Consider the following 27,916-nt stretch of genomic DNA (forward strand, 5'->3'; position numbering starts at 1 on the left):
ATACCAAAATTCGCTTATACACGAATTAATTCCGATGAGGTAGGCTTCGTTGAGTGTGCTAGGGGAGGCCTTTGCCCAGCTGTGGGACACAATATAGGCTGTTAAAATAGTATATTATGATACAAGTGCGTAAAAAAGGAAGATCGAAACGAGTGGCGATAAATTAAAACACGACCGAAGGGAGTGTTTTAAATCGACACGAGTTACGAATTTCCTTTTCGCACTTGTATCTTAAATACGACGTTTTTCAGTACAGATGAGCCTCCGAACGAAACTTCGGAGTCCGAAGTTTCGACCTGGCATATAATGAACCACTTCTCGCACTAGTGCGTAAAAAAACCACCATCTGTACTGAAAAAATAGTTAATTGTTTTACAAGGGGGCAAAGTTATTGTTTAACTGCACGTGCCAATATTGATACTCGAGCAAGCGAAAGATTCCAATATGGCAAAATAGTACATTACGATACAAGTGCGTAAAAAGGAAGTTCGAAACGAGTAGCGATAAAAATCTTTAAATCGACACGAGTTACGAATTTCCTTTTCGCACGTGTATCGTACGACGTTTTTCAGTACAGATGAGCCTCCGAAGTTTCGACCTGGCGTATAATGAACCACTTCTCGCACTAGTGCGTAAAAAAAATACCATCTGTACTGAAAAAATACTATCGCAAGGAAGTCATTTCGTTTAAAAATAAATATATCTACTCTGCCTATTCCGATTACTGCTTATAGTACAAGAACTTATTTAGTTAAAAATAGAATAACTAAGGAACTTATAAATTTGGTCTTCTAGAAAAATTTACCGTGTAACAACATGCACTGTCTAACACAGTCCGTTCTCTATTGGGAAAAAGTGAATTTTTGAGTAGAGCATTGGCGTTTAGTATGGGTATTATGTTCTGCAGGAAAACAAGAAAATTTGAGGAGAGAAGTGTGGGAGGGCAGCCGGGACAGTAACCTGCAGCTCCAACTCCAGGGAATTGGGCTGAATGAACGCACCAGCGATCGACAGCCCGCCTGTATCCGGCCAGGCGTCCCTACACTACATCTACATCTACATGGGTATTATACACGTCCTCCCGAGTCAAACAAGACCGGTAGCCACTTTGAACTCCGTGTCCGAAGGGGGAGAGGGGGTCAAAGTATGGAGCTCCTGCTGCTCAGAAAAAAATTCTGGCCGATTAGTTTGAGCTTTGAGTCAATTTTAGTGTCATTTTTATGTAACTACTTTTTTAGGGTTCCATAGCAAAATATAGCACAATATTTATTAATAATGAATTTTTAGTAGCCACGAAATGCAAACAAATCCTCATATTTCCGTATTTTTATACTAATCATGATTTTTAAAAAATATTTCTAAAAAGCCTATTTTATTAGTAATCTTTGATGATTCTAATATTTGATGTAAAAAAAATATTGAAAGTACTGCAACGATCGCCATCGCAGCATAGGGGACAGCATAAAGATTTTTAATAATCATTATACTGCGCCCCGAGTGTTACCCACGATCAAGAAGAAGCGACGTGTTAACTTAGGGTATATCGTACTTCCTCCATACTTAATTTTATAAATAATATTTGTTAAGGCACTTGGGCGTGGCGTGAGGAAGTAACAAACACGGTATGCTCACAAACTTTTGCCTTTATAATATTACTGTGATTTTTAATCTTCTTCAATTTAAAAACGAAGCGAACAGTTTAAAAATGACACCAAACTTGACTCGAAAGTTCAAAACTAATAGGCCAGAATTTTTTTCTGAGTACCGGGAGCTCCATACTTTGACCCTTTCGGACACGGAGTTCAAAGTGGCTACCGGTCCTATTTGACTCAAAAGGATGTATATAATACTCATACCAAACACCATGTCTGTACTCCAATATATATATATATATACCTCTCTATACAAGCATGCCCAATAGAGAATGGACTAAACAGTACAAACTGACGTCTCTTGAGTTGGGTCTCAGCAGCATGTTGAAACCATTACATGTCTCGAAACTTTCCTCCGTTACATTTGGAAATGTCTGCCTTACAGCACCTGTAAAATTTATAAAATGTTAGAAAACCTTTAGATATATTATTTTAAATCAATTTGTACTAAACGCATATGAATAAGTCTTTTGCAAAAACATCATTTTTGGCACAAGCTTTTTTTATCGCCGACTGTACCTTTCTTTCAACAGTTGTCTACTGCTCTCCGAGATGTTTCTAAAAACCCCTTTTACTCAATGGGGATACGACGTTTCATAACAAAGTTCCTATGACCACCTTTCTGCTCCATCATCAGATCAGCGCCATGATACCATAATATTGCATTGTCACATGATTTACATATGCATGCAAAATTTCAGCTCAATCGGAAACCGGGAAGTGGGTCAAATTTAGCTTCTACGTTTTGACCCAAACTAACACACTAACAAGGCAAGTTGAATAAAAGCTTGTAATAAAAGATGGACATTGCCCTTTATGAAGGGTTCATAAGTACTTACGTTTTAGAACATTCGTCAGTATTAGGGTAGATGATGAAATTGTTTTTCCCTGTCCAGAAGTCATCCCACAAGATTGGTTCCAGACAGCAATTGATGCAGTCCCGTTCCTTGCCTCCTTCTGTTTGCCTTAGCATATCCTAAAAAGAGAAAAGAGAGTCAGTGTTATTCAATCCATAATTACTTCAGCAGAAACGGGCGATTTACTACAGCAGGGGTCAATTCTCCATACAAAAGCTCTCGACTATTTCCTCCCTGGTTTTTTCAACACAGATTATTAATATTTATTATCATTTATATATGTGTCGGACTGTCGTAGGATAGTCAAAATGGGTCAACAATTAGCCAAAAAAACCAAACGGTATGACACAGATTATTTCATTATTATTCAAATCCTCAAATTTCATCCTGATTGATTAAGTTTTAGAGGAGGAAACAGTTGAGAGTGGAACCTCAATTTTTATTCTATAAATCTAGTTAATAACACAAACTAGTAAGAGATTTTTGCTATACCCTTTTCAGGGTCCAAATATGTACATATTGTAAAAATTATATGGTATGCAAATAAAAAACAATAGTATATTACCTAAGATTCCCTAATTGAAAGGGGGAGCTCCTTTCCATTTTAACATTTTCGCTCCTGTTGCCCTTCAATGCAGCCCGTGGAGCAGCCGTGACATACTCCATGTTATTATGAGCAAAAGTAACAAACTCATACCTAAAGCTGAAAATATAAAATTAGTTGAATAAATCAGCATCATTAATATATTTACACAAGTAGAAGTAGTTAGTTTCAATTAGATTTGAATGGTTTTCTCCTCATACCATAAAATTTATTCTATCTAATCTATCTCATATAATCTAATTAACAGGATAACGTTAGAGCGGGCAACATGTCCCACTGCTGCTGGCTTGATTAGGCCTAGATCAGCATACCTAGGGCATTTTATTTTTTAAATAACTAAAAACTAAACCAAACAAACAAACTCGACCTAAATCAATAAATAACCAGAACTGGCAGGCAAGCATGGTCGTGCGATAAATGATAAAACATTAGGCCATCCCATGCTTGCCTGCCTGGCGCTAAGAATAAAACACATGGACGCCTAACGCAAAGTGCAGTTAACTCGATAGAACTCATTTCATTCAAAGAATCCATACAAAACTTAAGAAACAAAATACTTACTATATGATCCTGGTCTGCATTCCGTGGGTTTCCACTCCGTTCTATATGTGTCATCCGACCATCTGCTCGTGGTTTCCCGCCACCTCGGCCACCCAGGCTAGGTCTCCACAGCAATACTAGGCGACCCCATTGATCGTCATCTCTGCGAAAAATATAGCCGGTCCATTCCCACTTGAGTTAATCCTTTTTGCAATGTCGGTAACTTTATTGCGTTGGCGAATATCCTCATTTCGAATTCTGTCTCGCAATGAAATTCCTGGCATCGCGCCCTGATAGCTCTTTGCGCCAGTCTGAATTGACGAATTCTTCCAACAGTCAGCGTCCATGTCTCCACGTGTCCACTAAAGTAACACAATTTGTAAAATACCAAAAATTACTTAAAAAACGGACGTCGGCAAAAACTAATTACAAAATTTACAAGTCAACAACCATCAAAAAGGTAAGAAAGATGGCGGACTGGTGGCGCACTCGCAGCGTCGCAGCTCGCATCGCACCGCATGTTCGTGGCGTCACAAGGGGCGTCAGGGTTACCAACTTAAATGTTTTACCGCTACTTTTTCGTTTTCGCTACAATCCTTACAAAATTTTATAAAAGCAATACTTTGAGAACGAGGTATTTATTTCATTTATTTGTGTGGTATTAAATACGAAATTGCCTATTTTGATTTGATTTCCTAGTAATTAGTCTCATTTATTAGTAAGTATATTTAAAGAAGTATTCATTTACGTAAAATATGCATGCAATGCAATTAAGAAATAACTGACAAATAGTTTTGATACTTTAAATTTTTTCATATTTATTAATTTTTTTTAACACGGAGTTTGTACTAATGGTATCTCGAATAAAAGATAACATATTAAATGATAATGAAAGTTGGAATGCACTGCACTGCACATATTATGTGCTGAGCTGTGCAACAATAATAATTATATCAAATTCAAGCACATCTTATAAGACTGGGGCGCTTGGTATGAGCAACTGATGGGAAGGCTATACGAGTACATTACATTTAGTTAGAAATTGAAACTTTCTGCCCGTACATGGAATATAATATAATACAATCTTATACTTTTAAACGAGCAATTCTTGTATATTTATTTATACTGACGATCTCGGAAACCGCTCTAACGATTTCGCTGAAATTTGTTATGTGGGGGTTTTTGGGGGTGAAAAATCGGTCTAACTTATCCTTAGGTCCCGGAAAACGCGAATTTTCGAGTTTTCATGCGTTTTTCTTCGCGCGCCATCTCATGTGCAGTAGTTGTACTGTTAAGACAGAATTCTTTCGGTCGATGTAAGTACTATTTATTGCAAACACTAGATAGCGACACAGGTCAAGGCTAAAATGAATAGAAAAATACACTATTTGAGTTTTAGTGGCGAAACGCGCGCCATCTCGTGTGGAGTAGTTGTGTTGTTAAGACTGAGAATTCTTTCGCTCGATGTAGGTACTATTAATTTTTGAACTAGATGGCGACACATGTCAATGATACGAAACAAAACCGAGCGAAGCTCGGTCACCCAGATATTTATATTAATAAGTGACACATTTACACTTTGCTACACCCGTATCAGGGTCCATGTATGTACATATGTATGTGGGCCCATGGGTGTACAGAATGAATGAGGTATGCAAATAAATTCTCTATAATATTTTCAAGTTCCTATGGGTACAAAATATCGTGAGTGTTTTTTTTTTAATGTTATTCTTCACATAATAAAAAATTGTAACCGGTTATGAAATTTGGTCGGTTATTGCATTCCCTAGTCTTAAGCACGCCATAGACAGTCTGAGAAATTCATAATCTTAAAAAGATTTGCATCCAACCTGTCAGTTCATACTGACAGAATTTTCAGATTGAACTGACAGGTTGCATACAAAAAAGGTTGCATAAAAACCTTTTTTTTCCACACTGTGGCGTGGTGTGCCTTAATTAATACGTGCAGCAGAATAGGCAGATTTCTAGCAAGTAGTTTTTTAAGCTGTCACTGTAGTATCTAAGTCATAAAAATAATGAGTTCAAGTTTAATTGGTTTTACATGAAAACTAGTGCCTGTGCTATGAATGCGCCACCTACAGAGCTGAATTTTTTTATTTTTATTTACAACATATCTGTTAAGGGTGCGCAGCTCGCCCACGGTCGTCGAAGTTGCTCGGCAACTTACGTATTTGTATGAAAAGTTGCGTCGCTTCGTGAGCGATCTCTCATCTGCATTTCTTATTAAACAGCGTCCATCAGCGACGCGTCGAATCGCATATGAGAACTCGATTCGACACAGTTCGATTCCGCCTTAAGCCTGGCATCCACTAAGGGCACTAAGAACGGCAACAGAGTCTGAAAGAGACAGTCTGAAAAAATCATAATCTGAAAAAAGATTTGTATGCTGACACTGACAAATCTGTCAGTGTACGTTTGAACTGTCAGTTATGCATACAGTCTTCATTTCATAATCTTAAAAAGTCATAATATTATCGCTAGGAGGTAGGGCATAGCGAATGATATTCCGCTTTCTGTGGTAGGGCACACGGATATCGTCTCGCTCGAATCTAGAGCAGAGCCCAACTGGGGAAGTACCTCCGCCTTACAGAAGACCGCAGCCAAATAGCACTAGACCCTACTCATAGTGTTGTGTTCCTGCCGGTGAGTAAGGCTCCCAGAGCTCAACGAGGGTGCGGGGTGCTGACGACGGGAGGACTTAAGGAAATAATTTGTTCCGTCTATTGTCCTTTGAGTCGTTGGCAACCCAAACCCTCCTTTAAACTTGTGCACTCCTTTTTGCTGTGTACTTATACTTAACACAGCAAAGGGGAGTGTACAAGTTTCTAATGGGGTGGCCACGCGCATGTGACACTCTTTGAGTTGCAGGCATCCATAGGTTACGGTAACCACTTTCCATCAGGCAGACCGTATGCTTGTTTGCCACAGACGTAGTATAAAAAAAATGAAATCAGATCGAGTGCAATGAAAATTCAGATTATTCGCAATCTGTCAGATCGATCTGAAAAAAAAACATAATATTAAAAAATAACACGGACAGTTGCTAATTGTATGGAAATCCGTGCACTAGATCTGTCATACAAATCCAAATTCAGATTATGAATTTTTCAGACGGTGGACGCCAGCAGGCTTTCGAGACGGTCAATTTAAGTGTTATGGCTCCTCGATGATTCCGTTCATCCAACTTCAATGTTTAGGATACATTTTTCTACATTGCCGGCTTTTTTACTGCCGAGATTTGGTTGACCGTCTTTAAACAAAGAAAAATGTTTATAGTGAATTAATACTTTTAATTAATTAACGCTTTTATATCAGAAATGCACAGAACATTGAGAATATTTTGATATCTTTAATTCATGCATTCAGGTTTACCGAGCGGTTTAACTTCAAAAAATTAGAGACCTTTTCATAATCTCCGAAATTCTCCGATTGTATCTGATCTCCGCTAGAGGCTCAAATTCTCCGCAAATCGGAGAAAAATCTCTGAACTGACAACACTGGTCGTGCTATAATTACGTTACAGTGCTGTCAGCATAACAAAAACTCCTTGACGTTTCGTTTCGATTGACGAAATATGTGAAACCATATAACTCATTTTCAGATTTTACACTCTAGAATGTTAAAAAGTATTTAAAGTGCATATTTTACCATCACATTGTATTTAGTATCGATTCACTTTAAATGTATATTCTTTCTACAACAATTATTAATGACACAAAAATACTTTTTAAAATATATTATGAAATTTTATGTGGATCAAAACGTAACTCAAAATGTAGTGATTATACAGATCTGTCAGTGTCAGTTTGAATTGTCAGCCCTACATGAAGTGGAAAGAATCAAAGAACAAGAAGACTTGTTTCAGTATTAGTAAATTCACCATTCTGGAAAGCTAAAGAAACACCTGTTTGTCCACCAAAGAAAACCTTATGTAAGTATAAACCATATTCTTTCTTTTAGTATGAATTGTTTATATTGCTAAATACCAGGGGCCCGTTTCTCGAAAGACGGGCCACAGGTCTAATAATATAATAATTATTTATTGTTAGTTAATCTACCTCTTCTATTTTACAGTGGATCCTCCCATCATTTGAAGGAAGCAAGTTCTGAGACAGAAGCAAGAGCACATAATTATAAAAGTACAAGTACAGAAGGCTCTGCACTGTCATCATCATCAACCTGTCAACGGACTGCATGCAACTTTGAGTTCTATTGTGCAGGGAGACGGTCATCAAACTCTAAGCCAGGACTTGCGGCTGCCGGAATGTATGAAAGAAAAGTTGAGTGAGCCTCCCTGGCAAGAGTATATTTGTAATAATCAGGTAGAACCATCACAAGCAGAAGACTTCAAATTCAGTACCATCATTGTTCAACCACAGGATCTATACTAATTCTAAATATTTTATTAAATATATTTTAGTTTTATTTGTATAAAGGATTGCATCTCTAACATCTCTTCTAAAAGTTCTAAATATAGTGACTACTTTATGATTGAATGGCTTTCAATATCATTAAAAGCAACCTTATTTTCAACCTTATTGCACAAGTCGGGGACAGCCAGATCTAAAAAAATAAATATAGGACATTCTTACTCAGACTCACCGAGTCCCATGATAAGCTCAAGAAGGCTTGTGTTGTAGTGTAGGTACTTATATACAACTCTTATACACTTGGAAGACATCCAAAACTCAGGAACAAATATCTGTGCTTATCACACAAATAAATGCCCTTACCAGGATTCAAACCCAGGACTGTGGCTTAGCAGTCTTAAGTTACTACCGACACAGTATTATAAAGAGTATTACAGACTAGGCCAGACAGGTTGGTTGTTATTGTTACTTATGAGAATAAGGACATGTCGCAATATATTTGGCTTTCACCAACAACTTGATAATGCTGTATTTAACCATGAATCATTGTCTCGTTTTTCTCTTTTTCTTTAATTTTTGAATCATAAATAACTTAGTCAATGAGGGACATGTGTTAGAAGGCCTTTATTTGTACATATAAAATATTTAGAAGAGGGAATTAAAGTAAAGTAGTAGTCATATATTATGTTGCCTATCCTAAGGACACCACAGAGGTGCAGAGCCCCTACAAGATTCTTTCACGCCATTCTGTCTTGAGCAACCATCTGCTGCTGGGTGATGACGAAATATTAGTTGAATACTGGAATAGTATTTATAATACCTAAGAAAATTTCAAATAAATAGTAGTTGAAACAAAATTACTCGAACAAAATTTTCGATGATTTGTTGTCGATGAAAAGTTTATCGGCGAAACAAGGGTACACTATGTGTGCCATGCCTAGGAATACCGCCTTCTCCATCTGACCTATTCATCAGGGTCTACAGAACCTAACTTCAAGTTGGGGAGTAGTACTCCCCAGTCGGACCCCTTTTAAACCCATATTTCTGGTAAACTACATGTACAGTACATTTAATTTCCGACGAGGTACAAGAGGTACGTCAGAGGTACATTCCACCATGGTAATCTGAGCACAATAAAGCGAGGTGGTACGTCTGCAGAGTATCACGCCGTGGCTTCGGCTGATGAAAACATCCAGCGAGCCCGATTTCGATCGAACGTCCATGCGCTCAAGGCCACGTCCACGACCTTCGACCGATAGTTTGCACGGTTAAGTGTATATTCATTATCCAGATCCGCGTCCACGGTCGCGCGACGACGGACGTCCGCGTAGTATGTTCCTAGCTTTAATCTCAGAACAGAAAACTATTACAGCTAGGAACATACTACGCGGACGTCCGCCGTCGAGCGACCGCGACCGCGACCGATCAGTGTGCACGGTCTTCGGGACGTGGCTTCGGCTGACCAAAACATCCAGCGAGCCAGATTTCGATCGGACGTCCATGCGCTCAAGGCCACGTCTGCGACCGTCGACCGATAATTTGCACGGTTAAGTGTATATTCATTGTCCAGATCTGCGTCCGCCGTCTAGCGACCGCACCTAAAGAATAGGATGCATATAGTTTACTTTGTTCTTATTTATTGACAGACTTGTTTGACAGAGTAGGTATAGTTTAATCAAGAAATAACAATTTTGAATTTTCTCGAGAATAACCGAATGTGAAATCTCCAAAAGAGGAGTAGAAAAACAATGTAAAAAAATCTAGCTTAAACATTTACACTGTTTATAATTTACCGTAATGTTATGCCCTTATAAATAGACTCATTGAAAGAAAGCTAATTTTGTGATATCGCAGCAAAATTATAAAACGTATATTTAAAACGGTCAATGACTGTAATGTTGATGTTAAATGTTCAATAAACGTAAATATTACAAATTGGTGCAACATTGAGAAATGAATTCTTTAAAAAAAGCAATTGCTGTGACATTGTATTTATAATTACCTGTAATGTTACAAAATAAATATACCGGTTATATCAAAAGGTTTTATTGAAGTAAATCTTAATTTGTGATATTGCAGCAACTGCATAAAACCAATATTTCAAGTGGTCAGTTGCAGTAATATTGATTTTGAACATTTGGGAAACTTTAAGTTTAGACATTGAAGTAACATTGAAAACTTGATGTTTAAAAGTTAATGTTGCTGTAACGTTGCATATGTAATATAGCTAATACCTTGTTGCAGCAATGTAATAAATGAACATTTAAATAACTTGTAATCAAAACATCCTTGCAATATTATAATATTAGTTTTCATTTGTCATGTTACAATAATATAGCACTACTAATTTTCTGAAAGTTTCAAATTACCAATAAGTTGAATGTTGTTGTCATATTTCTCCGACCTTACATTCTAAACTTACAAATGTGAGGTATGTAAACTTACTGCAAGTTATTGTAAGTTTCATGCTCAGTGGGTTGAATCTTCCAAGGTCGATCAGGATAGGGGTACAAATCGGGATAATATTGTATCTGATTTTAGAACCTTAATCAAAGACGTGCCGGATGAGAAATTGGATGAAATGTGGGAAAGAGTAAAGTTTGTTACAAAACTTTACCAACCTGTAACTTTAAAGTTACAATTAGATTACTTAATAGTTTTAGTGTTTATAATTTTGTTAAGGTGTGTTGTTCGATATGATGTTTAATTTTTAGTTGTAAAGACTGATTGTTACGTTTGTTGATTTGCTATTATACGATTATAATATTATGTTTATGTATTATTTAAGAATTTTGCTAAGATATGTTGTTGATTATGATTATGATGTTAAATTTTCAATTGTAAAGACTAATTATTACGTGTGTTGATTTTTTATTCTATTGTAATATTATATTTATCTATTATTTTACATTTATTAATCATGTGAATATTTGTAGTTGCAATTTATAGTAAATATCTGAATCGGATTGTGCTTTGTGTAAAATTACTTGGCTGTTGTGTTGATATAAAATAATGATAGAAACATATCTAGTGTTAATTAGGTAGGTAGATGCCGTAGAGGTAGTTATTATCTTAATCGTTTAAATTAATTGTTAAAGATTTCCTTATTTTATTAAACATTTAAAAGACCCAACGAGTTTTATTTTACATAGTTACATGTCATAGTCAAACGCAAAACGTCCCACTTTGTCGCTAATCGTAAAGATGAGATTTGTATGTACAGCAGCTTTATAGCAATCGACAAAGTGGGACATTTTACTAAACTGGATCACAAATGTTCCAAAGTCTAGTTTAACGGAACGTTTGACTATTTCCTACCTAGAATCAGCCATGTACTTAAATCCAAACAAACAATAATAGCATTATATTGTTTTTCTAAAAATATTACATAGCAAAAAAGTGTTAATTTAATTCATACTTTTACTTGCAATCTCCTCGCAAAAAGAATAGTTGGGTACTAAAATAAAAGGGTTGGGATATCATAGTTAGGTACGAATTACTTTTAAAGAAGCATTGTAAAAAAGTGACACTTACGAACACTATTTATTTAATTTAGAAATGGCCCCGACTTAAAATTGCTCCGAGACAGAAACACAACACAAAGCACTATAATCACTGTTCACTCACTCAGGTCAATATTGTTTTCAATTTTAGCTTAAGGACTCACAGTCTATTATTGTTTGAATCGCACATGTCGACGTCACCCGGCGAAAAAACTTGTTTTCTAACTCGATGCGGCGCGCGTCGTAGCGTAGAGACAATAGAGACTGTGCCGACAGTGGTTATTCAATAATAAGTTGAATTTCAATATGCGCACAGATCAAATTTGCTTGAACGGTTTAATAACAGGGATGATAGGGTAACCGTTAACACTGGGTTTGGTTTTCGTTAGAGGTTAATTAAGTTAACTATATCTGATACGCTTACCCTATCAAACTGTTACCCTTAAAAAAGGTTACCTTTATGGTTGGGGTTTTTATAACCACTTCTAAAATAAGCCTATGAAAAACCCCGGTTATGGTAAGCGGTTCCGGTCCCTGTACGGAACCCTAAAAAGAGTAAGTATTATATTCGAAATGTTATTCACTAGGCCGGTCCTCAAATCAAAATATCTCTACTGATTTTAAGCCCTTTCCAGATAAACCCACATGATTATTCCACGTTAGCCTCACATTATCTATACGAGAGCTATCTGAATGAGGCATTTGAAAGCCGGCGCTGAAAGCCTAATTTCAACTTACACGTAACAAACGAATTTTCATTACGTTAAGTGAGGACACGTAAATATGCTTTGGCCAGTGTTTCTACTGGGGCCGAATTTGGTAATATTTTTTGTCACATTTTGATACGACTTTAAAGCCACGGCCAAACATAGGGAGTTTTGATGGCGTAGCGTTAGCGGAGCGGAGTGCGCGTAGATTGCAAGCGTATTCAAAGCGGATCAGCATGCGCTGCCGCTCTGAAAATGCTTTCGCGGTCACACATAACACACCGCGCGTTGTGAGCGGACTTGTATGAATATGGATTAAATGTTAACAATTTAGCTAGTTGTTTTATTCCAAATTGTTGTTTTGATTTTTATGTATACTTATACAAGTTTACAGTTGCAAAATAGTTACCATATGCATAAAACGCGCGCGTGGGTCGGCTGTGCTCTGTCCGGCGCACCGCCATCATTGCGCTCCGCTGCGCATGTGTGGCCGAGCTTTAAGTAGCAGTTGCTCCGACACCTAGCGGAGTCAACGTCAGTCAGCAGAAAGGTGTGTTTCCCATGACATATATAAAGTTCCAGGAAACGTACTTAAGTATTGTTTTCAGGAATCTGATCGGATCTGAGCCTATTACTAGAGTTGACTCCGTGAAAGACCTTGGCGTCATCTTTGACACGAAATTGACCTTTCATGATCACGTTAGAGCCCTTGCTACCAGTTGCTTTCGAAGGCTAGGGTTTGTCACACGTAATGTCAAAAACTTTAATGATCCAGGTGCCATCAGAGTCCTCTACTATGCTCTGGTAAGAAGCAAACTGGAGGCTTCAGCGATAGTATGGAACCCTTACGAATCAACCTACGTTTTACTCTTGGAAAAGGTCCAGAAAACTTTCCTAAGAATGCTATATAAGAAATTGTATGGATACTATCCGTTCCTGTATCCTTCAAAGTTTATTATTGGGACTCTTGGATTCAATTCCTTGGAGGTGAGACGCAACACTTGCTTGCTAAGTTTTGCATGTCGGGTCCTGCGTGGTGAATCTGACTGCCCGGAATTGGTACAGAGGCTAGTAAGATTCTTTGTACCGGACCTAAAAAAAATAACCTTCAGACCGCGAGTGCGGCCTCTGCTGGCGGTGCCAACGGCACGCACGGTGGCGTATAGAAACTCGCCGATTCCTCGCGCCTTGTAGCACTGCTGAATGCGCTCCTGTTGTCAACACCCGAGTGTGACCTCTTACTTGCTTGGCGATGGACAGATGTGTGTAAGGTGTGCCTGAGATTTTGTGAGGTGATGGATAAGAGGGAGTCTAGTGTTTTTAAAGTGTTTTAATTTTATTTTTAATTTTACGTACTTATAGTACCTATGTCATTTTATCGTTTAACAGTGTATTAGTCTTAATGCTGTGTAAATATTAAATAAAGAAATGAAATGAAATTAAATGTGTTTTGATCTGTTTTTTAGGGTTCCGTAGTCAACTAGGAACCCTTATAGTTTCGCCATGTCTGTCTGTCCGTCCGTCCGTCCGTCCGTCCGTCCGTCCGTCCGTCCGTCCGTCCGTCCGTCCGTCCGTCCGTCCGTCCGTCCGTCCGCGGATAATCTCAGTAACCGTTAGCACTAGAAAGCTGAAATTTGGTACCAATATGTATATCAATCACGCCGACAAAGTGCAAAAATAAAAAATGGAAAAAAATGTTTTATTAGGGTACCCCCCCTACATGTAAAGTGGGGGCTGATATTTTTTTTCATTCCAACCCCAACGTGTGATATGTCGTTGGATAGGTATTTAAAAATGAATAAGGGTTTACTAAGATCGTTTTTTGATAATATTAATATTTTCGGAAATAATCGCTCCTAAAGGAAAAAAAAGTGCGTCCCCCCCTCTAACTTTTGAACCATAAGGTTAAAAAATATGAAAAAAATCACAAAAGTAGAACTTTATACAGACTTTCTAGGAAAATTGTTTTGAACTTGATAAGTTCAGTAGTTTTTGAGAAAAATACGGAAACCTACGGAACCCTACACTGAGCGTGGCCCGACACGCTCTTGGCCGGTTTTTATTTAGTTATTTAGTAGTAACACTACTATATATAAATTATAAACTGAAATAGATACAATGCACTAAAGAAAAAGCAATCAAGCCCACTGGTGGCGAAGCCGGGAATCGAACCCGGGTCTCCAGCTATCGCGGCTGACGTGCTCAAACCACTACTACACCACCCCGGCCGCCGAGGTACCCATCGAAATTTCACTAGTGTATGTTATCTCTGAAGGCTAGGCGCCTTGACCAACTCTAAGGGTGCCCACTGGATTGATCGCTTTTTCTTTAGTGTATGGTATCTATTTCAGTTTTTAACAAGTATGGATGGCAATTACAGACAAGTAAAAAAAATTAAATGTTGTGAATTTTTTTATTTTCTAGTTGCTAACTACTCGCAAATACCTAAAGATCTAAGCTGATATTTAATGCTTCTCGGTACATTGAATTGAAATAATCCTCGTATGATTATCATTGACATAAATATTTTTTTTTATTTTATGAAATAGGCAGCAAACGAGCAGACGAGCCGCCTGATGGTAAGCAGTCATCGCCGCCCATGGACATAAGCAACATCATGGGAGCCACTTATGCGTTGCCGACCTTTGAGAACCCTAAATACCTGCTTCTTGAAGAACCCCATGTCATAGCGCAAAGGAAGGAACTTATTGTAAATCTTATATGTTTGCATGCCTAATTATAATTATCATTATTGACGATCATAATGTAAATTCATATAGGTTAACGTAGATTAATTTATACTGTAATTTATCATTATGTAATAAATAAACTAAACTAAACTAAACTATGTAAACCGTATCAAAATACACAAATAGAACCGGCTCCAGTATTTTCACTAGCTAAGTTACAGCACAGTAATGAATGAATAACAAACATGGAAGTACAAACACGAGCTTCATTATGAGTAAATATTATATTACATGTTGCGAATACTTACTGTTAAATATATTTAATTTAATACAGAGTGCTTTTAGATTTTTTACAGAAAATCAACTGAATATTATATATTTCCATTTGCGCGTTATTTTTTTAGTAAAAAGTACTTCCAATCAGAATTGTAAAATGTTTTAATCAGCAAACAGAAAGCTTACACTTGATGTTTACTATCAATTTTGTGTCATTAAATGACATTCCAAAAATATTTATTATTTTCCCATTAATACAAATTCCAAATAAGGGGGCCATTGTAAGTAATCCATGTTTTCCATTATTACCTACACTATGACTCGAGATTTGTCCCGCTGTACCTTATAGGTACTTTTATAGAAGACCACATGTTATCTTTCAAAAAATAATTTGCATTTGCATTGCAACGGTCTGGCTCAGTCGGTAGTGACCCTGCGTGCTCTCATCTGCGGCATTTATTTGTGTGATGGGCACAGATATTTGTTTTTTTATTTTTATTTGATTAGTTTGGGCCTAAGTTGATCTGTGTAAGTTGTTCCCAATGTTTATTTATTTATTAGTAAGCGGGCGAAGCCGCGGGAAAGAGCTAGTAAAGAATTAAAAAGCACAACAGGCAGGCAAACATAAAGGCTCATAAAATACAAAATTGTTCGCACTTGCCATTCAAAGTAACTTAAAACTCTAAGAAGCGTTTCTAGTTACAAAGCAAAAGTATCAAGTTTAAAATTGCGTGAAACACCCTTAAGTTTTAAGAGGACACCGACAGTTGACTCTTGGGAGTAACTTGGAAGTCTTCTGGAACTTAAAATTTAAACTAATCTACAGTTATAGGATAAGTTAGTGGATGAACTAGGGACGCAATTTACGGCTAAGCAGTAAGCACTTCATTTAGAAAGTTAGTAGATTAAGAATCCTCGTGGATTAAGCCTGAAACTAGTCAAAAAGAAGTAATAAGTACTTTAATAAATTAGTAGACCTCAAACGAGTAAAACAAGAATAAATCGTAAATTTAATCTTTAAGGCTATAAAATTAAAACAAAATAATATCCAATTCAAATTAAGGGTGCTCGAAAACCATCTTTGAAGGGTTGACAAAGATTTATTCATTTGTCATCTTTCAAGTACAAAGCACAAAAAAGTTATTCCCAAAAGTTATAATCAGAGCTCAAATTGCAGTACAGTCACCAGCATAGACAGATAGACAGATAGATACAGTGGAATAAATAGAATACTCTTTATTGGAACACCTCAGCAAAAATACAGAAAAAAATAAAGTAGAGACAAAACAAATGATTATAAATAGAGGTAGACAACAGTCTCTCTCGCGATCTCTACCAGACAACCTAGAAGTGATGATTTCTGTACCTTGTCATATTAACGTCTTGTTTGAAATATCGTACAAAATTGCCAAACGATTAAAAGCGATAAGGTACAAAAATCATCTTCTTTATGCCGGTGACTGTTACTCTCTTGGAATTGGGGGGTCAAATACAGCGAAATCGTGATATTAAAACAGTCACATGTGGTCACCTACACTATAATGCAACCCGTATCCCATTCAACTTCTACAAAAACGGAAGGGAAGGTGGTGGTGACATTCTTGATCCTCGTGGGTATCGTAAAAAGCGAAACAAAATAACTACAAAACAGCATCGCTACACAAGAAGACTGTACAGTAATCTCGTCAACTTCGTACCCAACTTTGCGCTATTACCGCCAACTTTACATACCTGCTAACTAATTTGCTCATTCAACCTGGCAACACTTACAAATTTTTAAATAAAGTTCATTTTCATTAAATAAATGTCATATACAAAGAAAAAGTGACCAAGGCCTCCAAGTGTTCCGAGCTGGAATCGAATCAGCGTACTCCGTTAACCGGACGGATGCCTGTAAAACCACTCGGCCATCGGATCACGAAAGCAAGGGTCGAAATTTCCAAGTATATGACACAATTACCGAAGGCTTAGCGCCCCCCTAGTTTCCAAAGTTCATTTTGTCTTGATTCAACAGATACAGTCAAGATTTGATGAAAAGTGCCAAAAACTTGTATACACGGCTTTATTGCTTATACGTTAAGGTTTTTTTTATTGTAGACTGATCAGCGATTGACCCTAGTCACATATGATGGAAAGTGAAGACAGAGTCTAGGATGAAGTTTATTTAGTAATAGACTATTCACTCTTGCTTTAAAGTGACCGAGGTCGTCTTTTTCTGGGAACACAGATGGTGGGAGCGCATTCAATTATTTTACATCCATTCCTTTTCGGTTTTGGATACATATGTTTGACACCTTGTCCGCATCTATATTAAATACCTTGACTGTACTAGTATACTAATAGTCCTGCCAAATACAAAACAATTTTTGGACTAAACTGAACCTCTATCACTTCCGATATAAAGTTATTTTGCACTGCGTTGGCAATGGTGATCCTACCGACTTCGCCAGTAAGACAGAGAACAACCTCCCTTATTAGGATCACCCCGTTACTTAGGCTCTGTTGCCATGGTAACGGGATAAGTGTTAATTAGATCCCTGAATAACTTGCTACTATGTCTTGTGGATTAAGTTGTGTGGAACTACAGTTGATTAGTGATTTGTTTAATTAATTACCGAACGGTTGTAATGTTGTACCTTATAATAATATATTATGCTAATAATCATTACATATTTTGTCCATTATTTCTGTTACTGTTTGGTAGAAAGATTATGAAAATAAAATATAATATTATCATCAGTGTAATATTATGTATTTATTTATTTAACGAGGTCCCACAACACAAGCGTTTTAAATCTTACCAAGTAACCTTTTCAATTTGTTTAGTGTTATTAAATAATGTTTGTTTATTTGTATCTACTTCATATTCATGGGAACCATCTATAATATGTGTTCGATCTGTTGAAATATGTGTAAACATTTCAAACCTCTATCACGGTTGAAGATACAGCTGAAAGAGATACAGCCTGATGGTGATGGCAGACAGACAGACAGATGGACGGACGGACAGCGCAACCTAAGTAATATGTTTCCGTTTACACTTTAGTAAGTAAGTAAGTAAGTAAGTAAATATTCTTTATTGCACCACAAGGATAACAGATTACAAATAGCAGACATTAAACATAGGTAGCAACAGGCGGTCTTATCGCTGTAAGCGATCTCTACCAGACAACCTTAGGGTAGCAGGAAATAAAGAATAGACATTTTGAAAATGGTAGTGCAAGAAATAATTAAAGGAATAGGAAAATTACACATACACTAAGTTAAATAATTATATATATATATATATACCAATATTAAAAATAAAATATAAAAATAAATAAATAAAAATAAAATATCATGTACACAAACATACACATATAAGTATTAATACATACACAAATACATACACACATATTTAGGTACGGTACCAAATGATAAAAATGTATAAGGTTTAGTAAAGGCTATATCGTCACTACTTTGAAAAAATCTCGTATCTCACGCTGCTCCTCAAAGTTAAAACGCAGTAAGTCTATATGTATTCCATACATACTTACTACAATTTTCTTTTCATTGACAGACGAAGATACAAGTTTTTTTTTAAAGTAGTCGTCAGACATTACTTTGAGACAATAGTTTGAGACCTGTAAAGTATAAGCTTAAAATAGGTTATATCATAGATTAAATATAAGAAGATGATACGTCAATCGTGATACAAACATACATACATACAATCACGCCTGTATCCCATGAAGGGGTAGGCAGAGCACATGAAACTACTCAAGTTTCAGTGCCACTCTTGGCAAAAGGGGTTGACAGAAAACGAAACTGTGACATTAATATGCGACCGCCTAAGAAATATCATAGATTAAATATAAGAAGATGATACGTCAATCGTGATACAAACATACATACATACAATCACGCCTGTATCCCATGAAGGGGTAGGCAGAGCACATGAAACTACTCAAGTTTCAGTGCCACTCTTGGCAAAAGGGGTTGACAGAATACGAAACTGTGACATTAATATGCGACCGCCTAAGAAATGCGCGTTCTTAGGCGGTCGCATTACACCACACAATAGTCATAAATGGCGCCACAAAAAAATGCCTTGTTGCCACCGATTACTTGTAGATTGGCGTTGTCACTTTCGAGCCATAAATTTATGTCAAAAGTGACATTTAACGCCATCCTACAAGTATAATCGAAAGCTACAAGATATTTTTTTGTAGCGCCATTTATGTGTGGTGTAGTGTATGCGCGTTCTTATGCAGTCGTATTTTAATGTATTGTGATGTAGTATGTATTTACCTATGTCAGTAGTACGTAAGCACTGCCTATATAATCGTGTACCTGGGGGAATGTCATTTATTTCACAACAGAGTTGTATTACACAAAGTACACTAAAACATAATAAATATTAAACTAAAACTAACTTAAACTATAAATATATCAAAAAAAAAGTGTACCTTGCCTAATATCAGTCAGAATAAATCATATATTCATCGAAGCTGTTGTTTCTCTAATGCCATCCGTACATGGCGACCCTGCCAGGACCTTTCTTTTTTTTTGTTTCTTTATTTATGTAATGTTGAGAAAAAAAAAAAGAAAAATAATAATTTTCTTTTTTTTTCCTTTTTTGGTGGGGCGTGTGATGTAGTATGTATTTACCTATGTCAGTAGTACGTAAGCACTGCCTATATAATCGTGTACCTTGCCTAATATCAGTCAGAATAAATCATATATTCATCGAAGCTGTTGTTTCTCTAATGCCATCCGTACAGTATGGGATGGTATGATCTTCTTATACTTAATCTATTATATACTATTCTAAGCTTATACCTTCCATGTCTCAAACTCTAGTATTATACCAACTGTATATAGACTTCAGACGCAACACTTCTAACTTGCCTTAGAAATACTTTGGTAGGATTTACTCTCAACTTCTCGCTCAACTCAAGTACATCGCAACTTCATATAAATCTGAGCACACTTACGTCCTTATTCTTCCCAAAATCAACTGATCCTTTAGAAATAGAAAATAATAAACGGAAGCCACTTCATCCTAGCGTCGCATAAAAATACCATTATCAGTGAAAACGAGCGAAGTTAGAAGTTCTATTGTAATTTAATTCTCCCCGTAGATTAACTTCGTGTATGGCATAAATATTTATAGCCAATGTCGAGTTACGTTGTCTTATCGTGGTGAAATATGGAGGCGAGAGTTCTGAATAAAGTTGTAATAATTTCATGGATGTCGTGTAAACACCTTTAGCTTGTTGGATGAAGTTTATCTTTTAGTTAGTTCACGGAAACAGACCCGACTACTCAAGCAATGATGTCACAGCTATCCAACAAAGAACGCTTTTAAACTGAAAACGTCACTTTTGATAGTGACAGATCAGTATCATACCGGTGTGATATCTAACAAGCGTAAGCATAATAATAGGCATAGGACAGACGACGCAACGAAGCCTCGACATTACGTGGTCACCCAAATCCAGATAATTTGTGATGTGTTGATTTTTTCTCACTTTGATGTGTTTATTTGTTATGCTTTTATATATTGGGTTGGTAAGAAAGTAATGAGCGAATCATAACCAATATTGTAATTTTTATTTAATTTATTATTTTAATCATTTATCAAAAATATAACGGCCTTCGTTATCTACTACTTGTCTCCATCGTTCTGGTAAAGAATAGCATCGCCGAAGAAGTTCTTAGGTTTAGATTCAAAAAACTCAGCTATGTACTGTCGTAGATGGGCTTGATCATCGAACTTTTTTTCATTCAAGGCATTGCTTAGCGATCTGAACAATGCGTAATCCGTAGGTGCCAAGTCTGGAGAGTACGGTGGATGAGGTAGGTATCACTTTCCAACCTAGCTCCAATAGCTTTAGCCGAGTCACTTTTGCAATGTGTGGGCGAGCATTGTCGTGTAAAAATAAAACTTTAGCATGCTGTGGACGATTCTGACAGATTTTTTGGTTTAAATTTTCAAGTTGATTACAGTATACTGATGCGGTAACAGTCATTCCACTTGGTAGGAGTTCCCAGTGAAAAATACCATGAATATCCCACCAAACGGACAGCATAACTTTTTTCGGGTGAGGCTCTGTTTTTGGTCCTTTTTCGTTTGGAGCTAGCCACTGACGTTTGCGTGTGTGATTTATATATAAGACCCATTTTTCATCTCCAGTGATAAGATGGTCCAACCAGTTGAATATGCGGCGAAAAGACAGAAGTTGTATGCAGATATCGGCACGGCGGTTTAGTTGATCTCTATCAAGTTCGTGCGGTATCCAAACACTGTATTTGTAGTTTTTTCCCAACTCGTGTAAATGTGTTTCTATGGTAACATGAGAGCAGCCTAACTCGGTAGCAAGAGTACGACTCGTTAGCCTCGGATCTCCTTCAATTAAGGTTTTTAATTTGGCTACATAAATCTTCACCGGTCGACCAGACTTAGATTGATCTGATAATCAAAAGTCGCCACTACGAAACCGCTGGAACCATCGTTTCGCCGTGGCCTCAGACACAACTTCAGGAGCAACACGCTGACATATATTACGCACTGCTTCGGCGGCTGAATGGCCAGACTGAAATTCATATAGTAAGCAATGCGTTACATGCACTTTTAATTTGTCCATTTTCTTCCTTATATTAGCTCGGCGACAGCTAGTGAATGACTGACGAGAAACTGTGCGACTCGCCCTTTATATACTTTCGACCATAGAAGATTCTAGAACTCTCTCAAAAATTTTATGTGGAATTCAATCGATCGCTCATTACTTTCTTACCAACCCAATATTTTTTCTAACTACTCCCGTGTTGTTATTCGTCATTTACAGTGTCGTGCATAGATCGTTAAAACCCTACATAAAAGATGCCCGCCCCCGCCCGGCGCCCCGCGCACCCACGCAAACGATATAGCTCTTAAAGCACACGCGGGGCGCCGGGGGCTGGCGGCGGCGCGGGGGAGTGCGAGCGACAGGGTGAGTGCAGGAACAGAGGGGAGGCCGACGCGTCAAAATACAGGAAACAGTGTGAATTTCACGAAAGTTGTTCAAGAAAACTATTAAAAACTAAGTGCATGGTCGTAGAAAAAGTATTGTATGCAACGGTGTTTAATTGAGTCAAAAGATACTCGTGGCGTCTTAATAACAATTTTCGGCTTCGCCTCAAATTGTCACCCACGCCACTCGTCTTTTTTGACCTCCTTTAAACGCCTGTTGCATAAATATATACTATTAGTTACTCAGTGCTTTGGTTTTTACTGTCATACTGTGTAACGTATTTGAAATAAAAAAATATAGATAAATAAATAATGTGTAAAAAAGACACGCCTAAAATGAGTCTAATTATATTTTTAAAATCGTCAGAAACGAGGATAAAATAGCTAAAAGTCTGGTTTTTATCCAGCACCATGTTTGCGCACTAAATTCTGGAACTTATTTTATTTGGCAGGCACTAAATCAGATTTATGTGTAAAACCTGCCGCCTGAGTGTGTCTAATAAGCAATAACACATGTTTTAGGGATAAAATATCGCTTTTTGCGTTATCATTTTTGTAAGTTAACGGATTAATAAAAACTAGATATTTGTTAGCTCAGTTTTATCGACGTTTTTTCATATATTTTCTAATATTGGAATTGAATTTGGGTATTCTTGGTCAGACCATGGTATAAACGTGATTTCAAGTATGTCTCACGAAAGTTTATACCTAACTAAGATACACGATAGATGAGGTATTTATTTGTTGATGAATAAATGCGTTAAATTAAAAAAAAAAAAAGATAAAACATTATTTCATTTTAGAAACTATTTTTTATTTTATCACGTTGATATGAACCTATGTGATTTTCATGAAGGTTTCAAGAAAAAAATAACACAAAAAATAAGAAAGGTCCTTTTACCATCGTAAGAACAGATAAAAACTTCATACTTGAACTAACCCAAGACGTTCTCCAGAAAAACCATGAAGCAAATCCTCAGAATAAATGCGAGTGATACATCTGACTTACTCGCACACTAGGTTCATAAAACCGAGTAAGGCATGAAAAAGAACTGTTATTTCTCTTCATATTAGAGAAAGTTAGAGCGACAAAGATGTATGCGACTATGATGCCATTACTTAGTTGGGTCTTTGTCAAAGTTAGCGGCGAACTTTAGCTGCGCGCTATTCTATGTGACGAAATAATATGGTAACTGGGAAAAGCTGTCAAAATTCACTCGTATTTTATGCAGCCATAGTTTCATAGAGGTGAAAAAACGCGAGTGGCGTGGGTAATACCAGTAATACTCATTCAACAACAAATTTTAATGTTAAACCAGTATCTGTTCTTCTGATGTCATGCTTTTAATACATACAATTATACATACATACAACCACGCCTGTATCCCATAAAGGGGTAGGCAGAGCACATGAAACTACTAAAGCTTCAGGGCCACTCTTGGCAAATAAGGGGTTAAAATAAAACGAAACTGTGGCATTGCAGTGAAAGGTTGCCAGCCTCTCGCCTACACCACAATTTAACCCATATCCCATAGTCGCCTTCTACGACACCCACGGGAAGAAAGGGGGTGGTGAAATTCTTAACCCGTCACCACACAGGCTGACCAGGTCATGCTTTTAATGATTGTGAGTAATAAAGGTTTATCGTATTGTATTTTATTGTAGGTAAAGGCTACTTGCCTCCTAGTCAAATCAGCTTCTTTTTAAGAACTGTCAAAACGAATTTGAATGACTTGCTAATATGGAATTAATATGAAATCGAATTGAGTGACGTCACGGTCAATGCAGTTACTTTATATATGACTTATTAAATAGAAATTCGATTTAAAAATAACTTCGGTCCATGTTTTTCTAATAACTATCTGATGCTGAGATGGCAACCCGTATTCCACATACGTGTATACGTGCTAGGTATAAATAGTTGATTAAAATTGCCATCGGTATAAGTAATAAATTTAAAATGGCTAGCCGAACAAAAACCGGCGACAATAAAAATAGAAAGCAGGCAGTTTCCGATTCTCGGATTACCCAATATTTTTGTTAAAAGATATTCTTTAGAATTTTAAAAACAAAACCCATTATAAGATTTATTTATGAGTTTACTGGAACAACAGAAAAACCGCTATCGCACAATGCACAGTACGCCAAACCTATAACGTAATTATACTCTAATATGGTATACTATTCCATACAAAGTCTACTCTCCTTGTTAAACTGTTTCCAGGACATCTGGAGCCCATGTGTCAAGGCATTTGACCATGACCGTACCACTCGTTGCAAAAGTGACAGCGGGGGGTCCTTCTCAAGCCCCTGACCACGCCGAGCGAGACAACGTGCACCGCTGCAGTAAGAGAGAGCGAGACAGCACACTAATCAGAGCCTTGGAAGGGATAAAGTCCCATAGAGAAAGCGTGGGCGCAATTGGATAAATGTAGCGACGAAATCCCTATATCATTGTTAATAAAGTTGATATTAGCGTAACTAGAAATAAGTTGGGTTTGCAGGGACTCCAGTTAGGACGAAGGCCGAGAGTTGAGGACACTCTGATTTGAGACTCGAAGGGAGACCCAAGTCTTTCCAGCTTTGTTAAAATTTGTTCCCTGATCATATATAATTGTAATAATTGTTAAATTTTAATTACTAGTTATAGTAGAAAATAAAGCCAGTGGTTCCGGATCCGGCGATAAACGAGCTAAGTACCTCTTTTATCCAAACATCTCAAGTTGTATTTTAAGTAACACAACATAAATATTTAATTATCTTTGTCAAGTGCAAGGCAAGTTCAACTCTTGCTTTATAATCTGGATTTATTGTTGGGGCAGGTTCTATAACCTTGTGACGGTTAATTAGTATTTTAAAGTAACTGTATAATGCTTCTTTAGTGTCTTTCAGCTTTGTGTTACATATTTTGTATGACACTTTATTGATGAATATTAGTGCGAGTTCGAGCCTCGCCACTATGTTAAATATATTCCATATATATTTGTTGAAACCAGGATTCGAGTTCCTGAGATATCTAATGTACCTAAATACATTTCGTAAAGGATTGAAACGAGACGACCGATATTATATTGTTATATCCTACAGATTAAACAACATGTGCATTTATTATAACTCAAACTGTGTTTAGAGTAAACTGTCTTGGAAATTCTGTTATTACAATTCCTAGTGAATTATTGTATTGTTGTATTAACTAGAACATATAGATGTTATGTAGACATTGTATGTACACGTTACATTAATAAGGCGAAGTAAAGGTTTTAGCGGGTTTTCCCTCACTTCATGAGCCATTGATTTAATATATTATATTGTCCCCGCAAAGGTATGGGCTATAGGTTGACTTGTATTGTATACACTTTTGTCTTATAATTTATATAAATATTTCAAGTGATAAAGGCCTAAATTGTTTTCCTCAAGTACGTATTTCTGTAGTGTATTCAAGTTTGCATTCATAGATTATTGATTTCATTTTATATAACGAATGCCTTATAGATTTCTTTGATAGGAACGCCCCATACCTTAATAAATTTGCGATAATATATTTCAATTTTATAAATCGCCATGTGCCTTTCCTTACAACTACCCCATGTAGTAGCTCAGACTCCTTAGATTCATCTACATCCTAATCAATCTAATTTATTTAATTCTCTAAAGCCTTCAGCATGGTATTTTAGGTCCCCCAATACCACTACACGTGGCGCTCGTGACGCAGGATCTAGTGCTTGTGTCTAAAATAATTTACAAAAAGACACAACTAGAAAAAGAACTTCTAAATTTTAAAAATTAAACACAACGTAGGAAACCTTAAATTTTATAAACTTAATATGACGATCACTTCGATTACCTATGAAGAGTCTGAGAGGGGTGTTAAGTTGCTGTATAAAGTGCTATAATGATTTTCAGTTTTAACAATATTTGTGTATGTAGTTTGCTTTAACCCTTTACGACCGAGAAAATTATTTTCTAAAATCTCATAAAAAATGCATGTGAACAGTTTTCAATGGTCGTCAAATACTCGTAAAAAATAATATAAAAAATTGTATTGCCTTTAATCAATAAAAAAATCGCATGCAGGAAAGTGACGTTCAGGACCTATATGTAAATGCACAAAAGTGCAAATTCGGAAGGACACGTAAAAAAATGACTAAATATCTTATTTTACATAATAAAACTTTTTTTTATAATCATCTATTATTCGTTTTTACATAATATAACGTTTAAAAAACTATAAAAAAACAATTGACGAAAAAATCTCATTCCAACTATCACTTACTTCGTATGTAAATCTTTCAAACATTTATTTTTGCGTGTAATGCAAAGGTACACGTTGTTGCAACGTTGATGCAACGTGTATTAGTTCGACTGGATCAGGATTCGAATGGGGAATGCAGGTTTTGGGGGATTTCATATCGTCAAATTTAGGAAAATGATTAATAACTATCAAATATGATAGATGCAAAGGGCTGGCGAGCTCTGACACTTTCTGGGCCTCACAGGTGTTTTACCATGTGAAACGTCATTCGAACATGCTTCTCTATTCACTACGCCGTTTTCTTGGTGCTTTAATGAGCATTGCAAAGATTTCCAAGCGGAAATCTAGTATAAGTAAGTACTTTGCGTCTAGGGAAGCCCATGGCGTCGCAAACAATTTTGTACGTATGCCCTCCATACATTCACCAAAGCTAAATCATTATCATTGCGTCTCAGAAACAATTGACGGATCGTGTATTTTTAAATCAGTTAAAGTATTTGAAGACGAAGGTTCAAAAAACAGCTGGTCAACCTCCAAACTTTCGTTGTCACGCCATTCAAAAAGGTAATAAGTTGATTCTTCAAGGCCCTCGTCAAATTCCTTAGTATCTGATATTTCACCATTGCACAAAATTTCAAGGATTTGTTCATCACTTAATGGACGCCCTATAGAATATAAATATTGAATTACAAACCGAAATTTGTAATAAACCGCGAAAATATTTGATTATTTGTTCGAAATTCATTTTACGCCCAAAGGCCGAATGCACATAAACGTGCAGATATTTATGGCAAACGGATTACGGGCTACGACCGAACCTACAAATTCGTGCACTTCTTTTTTACGATCTTATTAATAACACGAAATCACTTAATTTTAGTCTTAATTCATAATTAATAAAACCACTAGCTCTTTAACAGTAAAAATCATGCATTAAATAAAAGGTTTGTCACCAAAAATATACGAAATTATGAACTTACGTGGGTCACTACTCTCACCAAAATACCGCGCCATCTTCAAACATGTCCTGCGACCGACTGACCCGGCCAACCTAAGGTATTTACTATTATTACGTGTTGCTAGTGTCTGCAGATTCGATCGGTATAGGTTTGAGCCCGAAAATACAATTTACTTTCTGTCAAGATTTTTTTTTAATAATTTGCAGGATTATATCAAACCGGTCGGAAAGGGGTAATGTTTTACAACCAGAAATTCCAAGACAGTATACCTACTTTTATTCCGTTGAATTTTATTGTATATATTCTGTGTGTGTTTTGTGTGCAATAGCGTGTTTTGTGCTGATATTTAAATAGCAAGAGTCAGTTGTTCCCGCGATTTATATAACTTAAAATCAGTAATCTAGTATCAGTTTTAGAAATATGTTTAGTTGTAACTAAAATGTAAATGACGGTCAATAATCGGGATAGTGTTACCCTGGCAGTTCGAGATT

At 36.6% G+C, this 27,916-nt stretch overlaps 1 protein-coding gene and 2 long non-coding RNA genes across 3 annotated transcripts in view; 1 reads left to right on the forward strand and 2 right to left on the reverse strand.

The window, feature by feature from the left end:
• Positions 1-27,916, reverse strand: part of LOC125233490 — a 276,525-nt gene that overhangs the window by 112,998 nt on the left and 135,611 nt on the right. The gene's annotated exons all lie outside the window — the stretch shown is intronic.
• LOC125233075 lies at positions 585-4,151 on the reverse strand. Its single transcript, XR_007177821.1, has 4 exons — positions 3,675-4,151; positions 3,075-3,212; positions 2,492-2,628; positions 585-2,040 (listed from the first exon to the last, which is right to left on the reverse strand). It is a non-coding gene; the product is annotated as an uncharacterized LOC125233075 (long non-coding RNA).
• LOC125233076 lies at positions 7,523-8,165 on the forward strand. Its single transcript, XR_007177822.1, has 2 exons — positions 7,523-7,605; positions 7,749-8,165. It is a non-coding gene; the product is annotated as an uncharacterized LOC125233076 (long non-coding RNA).

Source organism: Leguminivora glycinivorella, chromosome 14, assembly GCF_023078275.1.
Source record: "Leguminivora glycinivorella isolate SPB_JAAS2020 chromosome 14, LegGlyc_1.1, whole genome shotgun sequence".
Classification (NCBI taxonomy): Eukaryota; Metazoa; Arthropoda; class Insecta; order Lepidoptera; family Tortricidae; genus Leguminivora; species Leguminivora glycinivorella.